We start from the raw sequence: 15,662 nt of genomic DNA, 5'->3' as shown, positions 1-15,662 counted from the left end.
GTGAGTAAAAATTAAAAAGGCGCCTAAATTAGGCACTCCTCTTTAGGGTGAGGGGCCCGATTCGGGGGAATTGGCTTAAAGCCGGCCCTGACCCTAGCCCACCATCAGTCCTAGATTTCCCTCTAGAAATGTGTGTACTGTACTGCTCAGCCCTTTCCTGGACAATACAAATTCATATAAAGTCTGTATTTCTTTCATAGAAGTAATAGGCACCCTTTTTACTCCAAATGGAGTTTCACCGATGCTCCAGTTTAAACACACTGGATTAGACAGAACAATCAAACATGTTTATTAACTATGAAGAGAGAGATTTTAAGTGAGTACAAGTAATGAGGCATAAAAGTCAGAACTGTTTACAAGAAACAAAGATAAAACACTACTGGTGCTTAACTTAACAAACTATGTTAAATTCAAAGCAAAGTTTTTCTCCTCACCTGCTCTCAACAGTCTTACTGATCAAACTTCTTAGGTCAGGACCCCTTTTCCAGTTCAATGGCTGCCTCCTTTATCCCTTCTTGCGCAGTGAATCTTTGGACAGAGAAAGAGGTGTGCCTTAGGGTGTTTGTAGTGTCTGTTCTCTCCCCCTCCTCTGCCCCCACCCCCGGGGAAAACATTTCAGCTGAGATTCTGGAGACCAAGGGTCTATGGAGAAGGATGTTCCTTGCTGCTTTTCCTCACCTGTTTGAGGTTTCTTTGTCCACCTTTCCTGCTTGATGACTTTGTTTACTGCTTAAATGCAAACTAAGCAAAGCACACGTTCTGTTGTTTGAGACAGACCATGTGTTAAGAGCACCAGACAGTGGAATCTTATAACTTCCCATACAATGTTGCTGCACATATTTTATCAGGACAATAGTGACCAGTAAATTATGAGTTTTCAAATGATCCCTCACAAGGCAAAGTCTTTGTACAAAGATGATTACTCTAGTTTTTAGGGTGTGGACACAGGGGTACATTGTGTCACAAGGAGGAGGCAGGGTAAGAGAGGGAGAGAAGCAGTTCTGGATGGCTTCTGATAGAGAAAGCCGCCAGGAGATGGAACCCAAGCAGTGTGTCATCTCAGGGAGACAATGACAAGGCCATTCGTTGTGATCACAACTCTCTTATTTGATAGCAGTGCCCCTGGTTTTCCTCCAACGAGACAACACCTAAGAGCTACTGCATTGAGCCAAGTCAAAGCCATAGCATCTTCTGGACTGGCAGGGACCTTCCCCACCACTGATACATTCTCTCACATAAAGCAGAGACCCTTCCATCCACTAGAGCCTCTTAAACACGACTGCCAAAACTATCCTCCCTGGTGAGTGAGCTTAGAGACCGACATACCCAAAGAAGGGAGAAGGAACCCCCTCTATGCCCCGGTGTGAGCGTCCCAGGGCACTTCTCTGGCTTGTCAGTGGCTATCTACTGTCCCTGTGTGAAACCAGTTGGTGGGTCTCAGCCCAGATCCTGTGCTCGCACTTCCAAAACCTCTGGCAGGCATCTCCTTGGCAGTCTGAGCGAGGAAGCCCAGGACTGAACAGGCTGGGGTGCTTACCAAAGTCCCCTCTCATCTCCAGAGCTCTTTTTCCCCTAGGGATGCGCTGGTGCTAGCCTTGCTCCTGCCCAGGCCTCCTCTGGAAACTGAGATCTTCAGACTCCAGCCAGTCAGGACCCATCCACTAGCACGAGCAAGGAAGCCTCCGCTATAGAGGGAGAGCGCTGAGGGGAACCTGCAGCTGATCCCCACGCAGGCATGCATAGGGAAGAGAGGCCCTAACAGACCAGGATCTAACAGAGGTGCACTGATGAGACGGGAGAGAGATCTCAAAGCTCTGTACCTACCCAGGATCTACCTGGGTCTCTCCCCGCTTCCTCTAAATAGTGGGGATGCCAAGAGGCCTGTACCTGGAGAAGAGGAAAAGGGCATGGTGGCGGCTCACGGAGATGCAAACGTGGTAATTGGCCCTGGTCCTCTCCAGTTTATTGGTGAGGATTCCTGGGGCAGGTAGTGGCTCCCATTATTTGGCACAGTGGGTGGTCCCATGCAATGCCCTCTTCCTCACTATGAGGCAGGGATTGTCTGTTACTCTGTACCCTGCTCCTTCACTGGGGAGAGAGAAGAGAGACATCACAACTAGAAACCTCCAAACCCCAGCCGGAATGGCACAGGCTCAGGCTGGCTGCCCCCTATGGAGCAATGCACGCCCTGACCTTCCCCAAAGGAGACAGTGAGACAGACTGCAGGCTGCAGTGACAGGCATCTGGGCGGGCAACAGGAGAGAGGGAAGGGGCTAGTGAGTCCACATGGAACACAGTGAGGAGGGCCTGGAGGAATGCACAGCCTTCAACGAGCCCTGTGACTGGCCTATCAAGTCCTGCTCCCACCTACCAGCCGGCATATGCAGAGCCCCCCAAAGCTCCGTGCCAGTCTATCAGTGCATCCCACACCAGCCAGCACAGGCACTGAGCCCCTCACGGTTCCCCCAGCCATACCAGCTGGCTCAGACCTGTCCCCAGGCCAAAACCTCCCTAGCAGCCCCAGATATTTGCCAAAGGTGGCAAGAAGGGGCTCCATGGTGCAGAGGTGAGGTTAATGCAGCTGGCGATGAGTCGGGAATGCATTACCCATCCCCCTATTATGGGGCAGGCAGGTTTCTAACTACAGAGCCTGGGGAGAACCGTCCCCACTGGCCCAGTATGACACAGCTGGAGGCTCCAGGTCTGCTCACATCACAGCCATACTGAGGGGAGACACCGGGAGAGGCCCAGACACACAGGCCCCAGGGGCCCACTCTCCAGCACAGGCTGGCTGTCAGACCTGCAGCACTGGCCCCCTCTCACACCCACTAGCAGGGAGCTCGCCCAGAGTCACCACCTTAGCACTAATCCTACAACACAGCCTCCTGCGCTCCCCTTTCTACCTTCTCGCCGGCTGTCCCCACAAAATTCAGGGGCCTGAGGACAATGATGGGCCTGCTCCTTGAGAAGCCCAGAGCCCTGAGCTCCACTGAGGGGACATCCGAGAAGCCCAGACAACATGCCCCTCGCTAGGAGGAGTCCTTATGTCCCTGAAACAGAGCTTAGTACTAGCTATAAAGCCCCATGGCCAATCGGGCTTGACAGTCCCTAGGTGGATCAACAGAGCCACTTCACACACCCAGGAGGGGTGGTGGTGCTAGGTATGGGTGTTCCCCCCCACGCACACACAGCCAGCACTGCTGGAAGAGACCCAGACCCAGGCAGCAGCCCTAGAGAGCCAAGGAGCCAGAGATGACATGGGTAAAAAGCCCCCTAGGAGATCTGGCCCTAGCCAGGCAGTAGGAAATAGCTCAGTTGTAAAACCAAGTGCAATGATGCCACCTAGTGGTTCCTTCTATTCCGGGTAAGGTCATTACTTCCCCGGCCTCTAAAGTTCACAAGACTTTGAAAGGTTTTCCCCAAGGACCAGTCTCCACATAAGGCAGAGCTCCAAGGTCACTAATCCTCAAGAGGGTTGTCGAAACAGGCCTTGCTTTCCAGTATCTTCGCCCATCAGACCCAAGCTCCCCCACCCTTGCATTCTCTGCCCTGTAGGCTGAGTCAGGACTTTGCACTATCCAACGGGGCCAAATGAGGCAAAGGACATGGAAACCACAGACACAGAATGGACCAGCAGTACAAAGCCCCAACAGACCCCAGTGACAGGGAGACCCCCACAGCTCAGAGTTCAGAGACACACCCTACAGCCTGGCTGGGGACCTCCCACCCCTCTCAGTCCATCCCACACTAGGCCCCTTCCACCTGCACCTGTCTTCTTGAAGAGAGGCCTCTCCAGTGATGAGAGGGCCCTGTGGGCTGGTACTCCCCTTTGGGCAAGCCATTCTCCCCCACTCCACCATCTCCCAGGACCATCACCCCCAGCTTCCCACCACCGCTCACTCCTTGTGACAGCAACCCCCCATTGAGCACCCCTTTTTGTCCTCCTCTTGGGGTCTTGCACCCAGGTGTGTCCTCCACTTCCTCTCCCCCCTTCTATCTTCCCCCCACCCTCCGGCCTCCCCCACGTGCCCCCTCGCCTCTGAGTCTCTCCCCCAGGGGATGAGTTGCTGGCGCTCACCTGTGCTCTCCACGGTGGGCGCCGTCTGTCTGCACAGGCACCAGCTCCCTCTAGGGGCCAAATGTTAGAACTGCAGCCAACTTTTGTTCCCGTGTCCGGCTGTCCAGAGGAAAAACGCAAAAACTCAGGACTGTCCCCTCCAAAATCAGGACTGCTGGCAACTTTCTGATCACAGACCAGCTGCTTCTGAAAGAGACCCTTCTCCTCCCCCCAGTCACTGGCCTGAGCCTATTTCCAGGAGCCTGGAGGGAAAGGAAGAGGACTGAGGAGTGTGGATTATTTGTTGCAGCATATGTAAAGAAAGTATCAGAGGGTAGCCGTGTTAGTCTGGATCTGTAAAAGCAGCAAAGAATCCTGTGGCACCTTATAGACTAACAGACGTTTTGGAGCATGAGCTTTCGTGGGTGAATACCCACTTCCTCAGATGCATGTCTATGTAAAGAAAGTGAGCAAGGACTTTCTCGGCATTGCTGGTGTCTCAGTAGGGGCAGCCTGGACTGGCACTTCATCAGGCTGGGTCTCTTGCTGAAAAACAGGAGAAGCTGCAGATCAGTGGGAGAAAACAGGAGAAATCAGATTCTTCCAAAGCTGCTGAAAGCTAAAGTCTTGGGCTGAATTATTGTTTAACGTTTAGTTAATTGTTGTAGAAAATTATAGGGCAGGAGGAGTGATAAGTGGAAAGTAAGACTGAAAGCGTGAAATCCAATAAGGTTTTTAGTTAGACAAAACAGCCACGCTGTTCCAGAAGTAGTTGCAGCAGGAGTCCCTGACCCCAACTATTTCTCTCTCTCTCACCCACACTCTCTTCCTACTTCCTGTTAAATTTTCTGAACTCAAAGACTACAACTCCCAGCATGCCATACTGGCTAGAGCAACACCGTATTTGCCTGTCTCAAGAATAATCCTGATCTTACAACAGTAATAGTAATACAATAACTTGCTACTGTATTAAAAAATGCCAATTAAGTAATTAGCAAATAAATAAACAGTAACTAAGAAGAAACAATTATGTAACTATAAGTAAATTTCTAGTTATAACTGAGGACTAGTCCCCTTTTTCGTTAATAATTATATAATATTGTCTCTAGTTCATCCAGATGGCCATGTGACTCTGATAGCATGTGTGTCAGATCCAATGTCCTGTCTCTTCTCCTGCCTTGTCAGTGGCAAAGTAAAATCACTGGGACCAGTTAGATGGTCTGAAACATCTCTGCTTTGCTCTTGGTAAGCAAGTGCAAGTTGAATGGCGTTCCATAGTGGACCATCTCACAGCTTGTAAGTGCCAGGTTCTTTTTATGCAACAATTTTCAGTGGAGATGTGAACCTAGAGTCTCCTTTTCATAAGATGTTGTACTCTTACAAATGAACCATATTTGACTTTGGGTTCTTAGGCCCCATGTTGTTTATCTGTATGTCTTACATTTGTGCAGTTTCTGTTGAACAATTTGTCTTATATCCAGCTGCAGGGATATATCAGATGTATATTCCTGTAATTGAGCAACATTTTATTTAATATACATCTCTCTACCATGCAATAATTCAGCTGGTGAGGTGTGCACTGTGGCACCATAGATATGAAAGAAATCTGTAGTGAAGGTCATCTATGCTTTTCTTTCCAAAGTAGCTGTCTGCAGACTGCCTTCCAAGCTTCTGCTGAATCATTCAATTTCTCTGTTAGCCTGAGGGTAATACACAGATCTGCTATGTCTAAAATTCCTGTCTGCCAGGAACTTGATCACCATAGCAGTGGAGACCTGTGATGTAAATAACACTTCAGCCATTTACTGAAGTAGTCTATCAGGCTGATCGCATAGTAACAGTCACTTGGTGCATTGTTGAATGAAGCTGTCCCATTCTTCCCGTGCTGTGAGGTGGTGGGGAGCTGGGGGAAGAGGAACAGGCTGAATAAATGCAACTACTTCTTTGCCACCATCCATCTGTATGTTGGGCAAAGGCAAGGGAAGGCGGGACAAGGGGTCAGCAATCATTTTTCATTCCCAGCCTCTACTCTGTCATACGGGAAAGGCAATACTTCTGCTGACCATTGAGTGATTCAGCTTCCTGCTTGTCCGAGTCCTTTAGATGTTAACAATGTCATCCAAGGGCTGCGATCTGTATGCAGTTTGAAAGTACGTTTTTCAATTTTCCATAGCCCATATGCAGGGGCAGTTCTAGGCATTTTGCCACCCCAAGCACAGCAGGCAGGCTGTATTTGGCGGCTTGCCTGCAGGAGGTCCCTGGTCCCGCAAATTTGATGGCAGTCTGCAGGAGGTCCGCCGAAGCTGCGGGACCAGCGGACCCTCCACAGGCATGTCACCGAAGGCAATCTGCCTGCCGCCCTCGCGGTGACTGGCAGAGCGCTCCCCACGGCTTGCCACCCCAGGCACGTGCTTGGTGTGCTGGGGCCTGGAGCTGCCCCTGCCCATATGCAAGCAAATGCCACCTTTTCAACAAATGCAACAGGCTTCTCCATGTTGCCATGGTGGAGATGAATAAATATTGCTCCCAGTCAGTAGTGTGAGGCATCTGTAGCCACAATTGTTGGTAATGCAGGTGCAAACAAAGTTAGTGCTGGGCTATTTACAATCAAAGTGTTTCCTGTCTCAAAACTAATTTGTGCGGCCCTGCTGTTGTGATACAGGGTAGTGCAACCTGAAGATGTTTTCATGTTCCTCCGGAGTCTTGCTGAACAAAATAATATTGTCCAAACAACACTGGACTCCAGGCTGGCTCTTTAGAATCACTGACATCATTCTTTGGAAAGCACTGGGTACTGATGCTAGCTTGCACGGCACAGGTTTAAATCAGAATAGTTCAGCATGCGTAATAATGAATATGGTGAGAGCTGTTCTTTCCTTCTGTAGCATAATGTGGTGAGATGCACTCTGTAGATCAAGAGCAGAAAACATCTTTGCACCACAAAGTCCCTTGACCGCTTCTTTTAGGGGGAGTGGATGGCTGTAAATCACAACAGCTTTATTAGGCTCCCTTAGTTCCATGCAATGATCAATACCTCCATTTTTCTCCTTCATCACCTTTATCGGTGAGACCCATTCAGAGGATGCCATCTCTTCAATAATCCCATTCTGTACTAATTTTTTAAGCCCCTGTGATAAAGTGCCCCAATCGGAAATGGAAGACAGTGCAATTTCTGTGCTATGGCTGTCACATTAGGTCAAAGTTTACTTTTGTGAACAAATCCAAATGCACAGCCAAGGGCCTCTTCTCTACCATCCTTGTTAAGGGCAGAGACTGGCGTTTGTGCTGTCATGGTGCTAGTGGCATAGGAGTAACCTGTCCATTGACCACCGGCATGTGGCGTGCAACAAACAAATCTCTGCCTAGGACAAGAGTACCCCTCTGCACAATACATTCTGCTGGTACACAGCATGTATGAAAAGTCACGGTTACAGGTAAGCAGCCAAGCACATGAATGCAGTTCAGCAAGTAGTGCACTGGACATAAGCTTGATTCAGTAAGTGGCACACATCCAAAGCATTGCAAGTGAATTGATTCAGGTAGTATAGAAACTGCTGAGCCAGTGTCCAACATTAATTCCACCACCTGGGGTTCCCCACCTGCTGCAGAAGGGCTTGAACGGTAGAGATTATTTTATCCACAATGCGTGTGGAGCTGCTTCTGTCCCCATGGGCGGCAGGGGGACCCCACAGCTCCCAGCCTCTATGAGTGGCGGCAGTGGTGGGTGCTGGACCCCAATCCCTATTTTATCATGGTTATTTTTAGTAAAAGTCACAGACACATCACTGGCAATAAACTAAAATTCATGGAAACCTATGACCTGTCCGTGACTTTTACTAAAAATAACCATGACAAAATCTTAGGCTTAGCTATGGCCTCCTTCTAGCCCATGGAAAGGAGTCAGCTCACAATTCCCATGCCTCTGACAGTGGCCATGGTGCCAGTCAGGAAGGATTGAGTTGGAGAAATTACTGAGGTATTCACTCCGCACCAGGCCCTGTCCTGAACATGGGACATGAGAGCTCTACTCCTGGGGGAGTTCTGCACCAAAATATAAAAATTCTCCACACAATATTTTAAAAATCTGCAAATTTTATTTGCCAAAATAACACTACACAATCATGGCAGTTTCAATTATTTGGGTAATTTATTTCAAAATACCTGTCAGCGAGTATGTTTGTAACAGTACAGAGACACAAAAATTCCCCGAGGAGCAGAGAGTTAAAGAAACCCCAACGACAATCCAGTTCCTGTTTCTCTGCTCCCTTCCCTGTCCCTCCAGAGCCCAACCAGGGGGCCAGACACCTACAATCCCTCCCCCAAAGAGCCCAGCTATGCCCCCCCACCAGATACCCACATCCCCTCCTTCCCTAGAGCCCAGCCATGCAGCCCCCCTTGTCCCGATATGCCCACTCCCTCCACGATCCCAGCCATGGCCCCCACTGATGTAGGACTGAAAGGTACCTCAGCAGTTCATCAGCCCCCTGCGCTGAGGCAACACCAAATAAATGTGGCCCATCCTAGATAGTGTTTGCTCAATTGGATCTTAACAACCTCCGAAGACAAATTCCACTACCTCCCTTTGAAGCTTGTTCACAAGCTTAACTACTCCTATAAAGTTTTTCCTAATATCTAATGTAAATCTCCCTTGCTGCAGATTAAGCCCACTACTTCTTACTCTTCCTTCAGTGGACATGGGCCCTCTTTGTAACAGCCCTTAACATAGTTGAAGACTGTTATCATGCCTCTCCCATGCACACACCCCCAGTCATCTTTTCTCAAGACTGAACATGCCCAATTTTTTGACCAATCAGGTTTCCTAAACCTTTTCTCATTTTTGCTGCTCTCTTCTGGACTGTCATCAGTTTGTCCACATCTTTCTTGTGTCCAAACCAGACACAGTACTTCACCTGAGGCCTCACCGCTGCCTAGTAGAGTGGGACAATTCACAGATTCCAAAGGCAGAAGGGACCATTATGACCATCTAGTCCACTGGTGCTCAAACTTTTCCTCTCGCGCCCTTACTAGCAATGGAATCTGTCTGCTGCCTCCTCCATTACAGCACAGGGGGCTCAGCAAAGAAGCTTGACCTGAAGGTGGAACTGGGGGCAGAACTGGGAGTGGGGGAGGAGCTAGGGCTAGAGGCAGAGCTAGCTGCAGGGGGAGCAGAGCTGCACCTGGGTCTGGAGTGGGGCTGAGTAGTGGTCCCTCCTTGCCCCTTGTGAGGGCTGGCCTAGGCCCCACCGTGTGCCCCTTCAAATGTTCCTCTGTGTCCCACCTTGTGGGGAGTCGTCATACCCCATAGTTTGGAGACCAGTCTGACTTCCTGTATAACACAGACAATAGACCATCCCCAAATAATTCCTAGAGCAGATCTTTTAGAAAAACATCCAGTCTTGATTTAAAATATTGTCAGTGATGGAGAATCCACCATGACTCTTGGTAAATTGTTCCAATGGTTAATTACACTCACAACTAAAACCGTATACTCTGTTTCTGGTCTCAATTTGTCTAACTTCAACTACCAGCCATTGGATCGTGTTAGGCCCCTCTCTGCTAGATTGGAGAGCCTATTCTTAAATATCTGTTCCCCACGTATATACACTTATAGACTGTAATCAAGTCATCCCTTAACTCTCTCCTTCATTAAGCTAAATAGACTGAATTCTTTGAGTATCACTATCAGGCATGTTTTCTAATCCTTTCATCATTCTTGTAGCTCTTCTCTGAACCCTCTCCGATATATCAACATCCTTCTTGAATTGTGGGCACCAGACCTGGACACAGGATTCCAGTGCACCAGTGCAAAACACAGAAGAAAACCAAACCTCTCTGCTCCTCGTTGAGATTCCCCTGTTCATATATCTGAGAATCACATTAGCTCTTTTGGCCCCAGTGTCGCCCTAGGAGCTCATGTTCAGCTGATTCATTACTGCTCAGGGTAGAATCCCCTCACCTGTAAATATGGCCTACATTCTTTGTTCCTAGCTGTGACGTTATTGACATAAACTGTGACCGTATAGATCATTGTTGCAAACAGGGTCCTATGGTTGCACCAGTTCTTATATAGAGGAGGCCAAGTGGGGTGTCTATGGGAAGGTTGTAGTTTGCTGGTTATGATTATGCTGTCCATATGTGTGTATCATTTTTGTATTTGAAGTTATGAATATTGGCTATGTATTTGTTTGATTCTAAGTAGCCTCAGTGAAGCATTTAGTCAACTTCTTGAGAAAGGACTATTCTGAGTAAGTGCCCAATCAAGAAACACAACTTACAATGGACTTTGGAAGACGCCAATCCACATCTGAGCTTCCCCAGGAATGTTCAAACTAACGTAAACAATGGCGTCGGCCTGCAAAAAGCTGAACATGTAATTTGCCCAGGTGACTGCAAACTCCATCTTGTTGAGGGGATTTTATACAGGAGAACAAAGGGGTTTCCACCCACAAGAGAAAGACTATATAAGGCCTGGAAACCCCTCCATTTTGTCTTCAGCTGGCTCAAAAGATAGCCTCTCCACCCCCCAAGAGATGCCTGAAAGAAACTGGAACAAAGGACAGTAACTACGGGGGTATGAGTAATTGCTGGATCCAGACTAGGAAGGAGTCTAGTCTGTAAAAGCAGCTTATTGGAACATATCTGAGAGTGAGATTTACCTGCATTTAGTTTTCTACTGTGTCAGGCTTAGACTTGCATGTTTTTGTTTCATTTTACTTGGAAACTTACTTTGTTCTGTTTATTACTTGGAACACTGACATCCTACTTTTTATACTTAATAAAACCACTTTTTGCTTATTAATTGACCCAGAGCAAATAATTAATTCCTGGGGGAGTGAACAGCTGTGCATATCTCTCTATCAGTGTTATAGAGAGTGAACAATTTATGCATGTACCCTGTGTAAGCTTTATATAGATAAACAGATTTATTTGGATCCCATTGAGAACTGGGTATCTGGGCGCTAGAGACAGGAGCACTTCTTAAGCTCTTTTTAGTTAAGCCTGCAGCTTGTCGGGTATGTGGTTCAGACCTGGGTCTGTCTTTGCAGCAGGCTAGCGTGTCTAGCCCAACAAGACAGGGTACTGAAGTCCAAAGCTGCCAAGAAAAACAGGCTCAGAGGTAGTTTCAGCACAACAGGTGGCAGTCCCATAGGGATGTCTGTGAACCAAGCCGTCACACCAGCTGTATACATTTACATTGAACTGTATTAAAATACACAATGCTTGGACTCAATTTACCAGGTGTGATGAAGTGGGGGATTTTCTTAATGGTTTGCATAAGTACAGCCTGTGGCTCTGTTTTCCCTTTGTACTGCGTGTTTAATGAGGTGGTGGAAGAAGGTAGTTGTTGTTGCAGAGGGCCAGGTGTGACCCCACCTAGCAGTCTGGACAACAGCCTGGAATTGCATAACATAGCAACTGATGACCCGGAGACCCACCTCACCTTGGCAGCCTGCCAGTTTCAGCCAGGGGGAGAACAAAGGGCCGAGGAGAGAGGGCCTAGATGATCTGGAAGACAGTGGGTTCTGGCCAGTGGGAAGACAAAGGCCTAAGGAGAGAAGGCCCTGATTAGCAGGAAGGCAGCAGGTTCTGGCCTGTGGGGAAAAAAAGGGTGGAAGAGAGAGGGTCCGGGTGATCTGTTTGCCCAGGAAAGAAGACAAAGGATGGCAGAAGGCATGTTGGGAAGTTGATATAGGGTGGTGGGCTAGAAGGAGGTCGCTTCTGGACTGGGGACAAAGAGCAACCTGAACCCACTTTGATGCTGGACAGGCCCAGATGGACTGTGCTGACTTTCTAAGCCTGAGGGCCCTGGGCACTTCCCATGCTGTGTTCAGAAGTTCAGTAAAACCTTCTCTTTTACACTGAGAGGCACTGGGGTCTAGAGATCAGGGTTGAATTGCTCCCTCTGGGTGTGTAGGCCCCAGGGGTCCAGAGCGAGTGGACTCCCAAAGGGGGCTCACAGAGAGTCAGGTGTGCAGACTCACAGGTGCGGTTCCAGAAGGCGGTAGAGCCCAAGGCTTAACCCCCAAAAGAGTGTAAATCCTGAAGAGGGCTGTTATGCTGAAGGGGGTTCCTCTCAGGGACTGTACAGAGCAGAGGGCACTAGTCCTATGAGTCTATGATACCAGATGATCCAAATTGCCCTGAAGCAGTGACCCGTCCTCTTCATTATTTACCAGTCCCCCAATTTTTGCATCATCTGCAAACTTTATCAGGGATGATTTTATGTTTTCTTCCAGGTCACAAATAAAAATGTTAAAATAGCGTAGGGCTAAGAACTGATCCTAGAGGATCTCACTAGAAACACACCTGCTCAGTGACGTTTCCATATTTACAATTACATTTTGAGAGCTATCAGTTAGTATACATTAAATGGATTAAAAATTGGCTATGTATATTGTTTTATTTTTTTAATCAAAATGTCATGCAGTACCAAGTCAAACACCTTAGGGAAAATCTAAGTATATTATATCAACTCAATTACTTTTATCAACCCAACACATAATCATAAAAAAAAAATATATATCAAATTAGTTTGACAGGATCTACTTTCCATAGGCCTCTGTTGATTTGCATCAGATACATTACCCTCCTTTAATTCTTTTTTATTAAATCAAGTCCTGTATCAGCTGCTCCATTATGTTGCCCAGGATCAATGTCAGGCAGACAGATCTATGAGTAGCATTTAAAGTACTGGTATAACATTCGCTTTCTTCCAGTCTTTTGGAACTTCCCCAGTATTCCAAGACTTAGGGCTTGTCTACACCACCAAGTTTTGTTGACAAAACTTATGTCGACACCCAAGTGTCAACAAAACATCACCAAAGGGAGTTCACACTTGCTGCCTTCGTCGACACATCATGTCCACGTTGGGAACACCATCAGTGACCAGGGGAGCAATGTGCCATGGGTATGTATCCCACAGTGCAGTGTTGTGGGAAGGAAGAGCTGATCGCTGCACATCTTGGGATTCTCTCTGAATTCTCCCACAGCCCTCTCAGCTGCCAAGAGCAGCATCATGGGTAGCTCTGTGAGCTCTCTATACTGAGGAATTGCAAAACAGCACAGCAGGAGCTCTGAGAGGGGAGGGGTGCATGCCTGCAGGGCAGCAGCGGTCAAAACACTGAGCAATCAGGGCAGGCAAAACAATCAGCAGTGTCTACACTGGTTCATTGTCAACAATAAAGTGAGGGGAAAAGACAAAAAGTCTCTCATAGGGGTGAAAGTTTTTTGTTGCCACCCACCCACTACAGAATAAAAATATGTATTGAACACTTCTGCCTTTTCTGCATTATTATTTAAAATTCTACCATTCCCATCTTGTTATGAACCAATATCATTGTCAGGATTCCTTTTCTTCCTAACAGAGTTAAATTCCTTATTGTCCTTAACTCTGCTAGCCATAGATTTCCCCTTGTGTCTCTTTGCTTCCCTTACCAATTTTCTATCATTTCTAACTTCTGATTTATCTTCATTACTACTAACTTCCCCCTTCTTCCATTTGTTTTAAACATCTGCCTTCACTTCCCTTCTAAACCAGCTCACTTATTTATCCATGCTATAACCTTATTCCCAGATTTGGACCTTAGCATCCAAAATATGGGGGTTAGCATGAAAACCTCCAAGCCTAGTTACCAGCTTGGACCTGGTACTTGCTGCCACCACCCAAAAAATTAGAGTGTTTTGGGGCACTCTGGTCCCCCTGAAAAACCTTCCCTGGGGACCCCAAGACCCAAATCCCTTGAGTCTCACAACAAAGGGAAATAATCCTTTTTCCCTTCCCCCCTCCAGGTGCTCCTGGAGAGATACACAGACACAAGCTCTGTGAAACTACCCTCTCCGTTCCCAATCCTGGAAACAAAAAGGACTTTCCTATTCCCCCAGAGGGAATGCAAAATCAGGCTAGCCAATTCAACACACACCGATCTCCCTTGATTTCTTCCTCCCACCAATTCCCTGGTGAGTACAGACTCAATTTCCCTGAAGTAAAGAAAAACTCCAACAGGTCTTAAAAGAAAGCTTTATATAAAAAAAGAAAGAAAAAAAATACAAATGGTCTCTCTGTATTAAGGTGATACAATACAGGGCTAATTGCTTAAAAGAATATTGAATAAACAGCCTTATTCAAAAAGAATACAAATCAAAGCACTCCAGCACTTATATTCATGCAAATACCAAAGAAAAGAAACCATATAACTTACTATCTGATCTCTTTGTCCTTACACTTAGAAACAAAAGATTAGAAAGCAGAACTACTTCTCCAAAGCTCAGAGAAAGCAGGCAGCCAGAAAACAAAGACCCCAGACACACAATTCCCTCCACCCAAAGTTGAAAAAATCCGGTTTCCTGATTGGTCCTCTGGTCAGGTGCTCCAGGTGAAAGAGACATTAACCCTTAGCTATCTGTTTATGACAATCCAAATGCAGACTTGGCCCAAAAAGTCACACTTGAGGGAAATCTACTAGTGTTCTTAGATGATTTCCAATGATCATTCACAGTTTTCTGCTTAAATTCATTTTCCCAGTTGATTTGGCACATAATCATAGAATATCAGGGTTGGAAGGGACCTCAGGAGGTTATCTCCAGATTTTTACCCCAGTTCCCTAAACAGCTCCCTCAAGGATTGAACTCACAACCCTGGGTTTCGCAGGCCAATACTCAAACCACTGAGCTGTCCCTTACCTTGCCTGTCTTACAACACTTCTGTTAAATAAACCCCAGAATTATACAGCCTTTTTCACAACTGCACCACACTGATGACTCTCATTCAATTCTGATCCACTGTAATCCTCAGCTCCTTCTGAGCAATACACGAGTTATTTCCCATTGTGCAGTTGTACACGTGATTCTTCTTCTCCTTAAGTGCAGTACTTTGCATTTGTCTTTACTGAATTCTTGTTGATTTCACGAGCCTGATTCCCTGGCTACAAGGGTGGGCGAGGAACTAGGCAAGCAAAAACAGTAGAGCATTAAAAAAAAAAATCAGTTTGATGAGCAGGATGAAGAGGACTCAACTCTTGGTGCAAATGGGTGCATTACAGCTCAGTGATTTGAGGCCTTTCACAAGGTTTGAGCAAGCTCTTAGTTGCTTAACTGAGCAAGAAATAATTATGGTTTAACGGTCTTTTGTTTATTCCACAACTACCAAATTGTTTTCTGCTTCTCCTTAAACCTACTTTACGGAGTAAGATGACCCTTAGACAGTGTGCGAAGTATAAAAGCAGGACCAGATGCTTTTCAAGAGTTCAGTGAAAAAGTTGCTGGATAAAAATATAAATAAGCACATAGAGAGAGTCACAGACTTTAAAGTCAGAAGGGACCATTATGATCATCTAGTCTGACCTCCTGCACAATGCAGGCCACAGAATCTCACCCACCCACTCCTGTAATAATCCCCTAACCTATGTCTGAGCTGTTGAAGTCCTCAAATCATGGTTTAAAGACTTCAAGGCACAGAGAATCCTCCAGCAAGTGAAGCTGCAATTGCCTCTGTTAAGTAGCTAGCCCACATCCAGGCTAGTTCTTCCTCATGAGGAGTCAGGGTTGTAAAGGGGAAGTCGTGCTTAGCTGTTTTCTCTAATTCAGAACATAGGCCAGATACAAAGGA

Source organism: Gopherus evgoodei, chromosome 7 (genome assembly GCF_007399415.2).
Source record: "Gopherus evgoodei ecotype Sinaloan lineage chromosome 7, rGopEvg1_v1.p, whole genome shotgun sequence".
Taxonomy (NCBI): domain Eukaryota; kingdom Metazoa; phylum Chordata; order Testudines; family Testudinidae; genus Gopherus; species Gopherus evgoodei.
The sequence above is the reverse complement of the archived record's forward strand: the minus strand, read 5'-3'. Positions refer to the sequence as shown.